The 217-nt window shown below is 31.3% G+C and overlaps 2 protein-coding genes across 4 annotated transcripts in view; one reads left to right on the top strand and one right to left on the bottom strand.

Annotated features, from left to right (window-relative positions):
* Positions 1–217, bottom strand: part of LOC119593389 (sorbitol dehydrogenase-like) — an 18464-nt gene that overhangs the window by 12207 nt on the left and 6040 nt on the right. The window lies entirely within an intron of this gene.
* Positions 1–217, top strand: part of LOC119593390 (2-amino-3-carboxymuconate-6-semialdehyde decarboxylase-like) — a gene marked incomplete at its 3' end in the record, with an annotated part of 9355 nt that overhangs the window by 8812 nt on the left and 326 nt on the right.

Genomic DNA, 217 nt, shown 5'->3' with positions numbered 1-217 from the left:
ATGGGTTGATTTTCTTTTGCTGTGTAACTTAAGGGTGCCTCCCATTATCAGACATTAATTATTGTGTGAATTAAATTGTTTGCTGTTGATATGTTAATCAATTGAAATAGGAATTTGCTAAATAGTTTGCAGAACACGATTGAGGTTATGACAAAAAAAAGGTTGAAAACTGCTGGGGTACTGTATATTATATTTAAATTTCGATTTGCGATATTGC

Source organism: Penaeus monodon, chromosome 32 (assembly GCF_015228065.2).
Source record: "Penaeus monodon isolate SGIC_2016 chromosome 32, NSTDA_Pmon_1, whole genome shotgun sequence".
NCBI classification, from domain to species: Eukaryota; Metazoa; Arthropoda; class Malacostraca; order Decapoda; family Penaeidae; genus Penaeus; species Penaeus monodon.
Note: the sequence above shows the minus strand (reverse complement) of the source record. Positions and strands in the feature narration are given on the sequence as shown.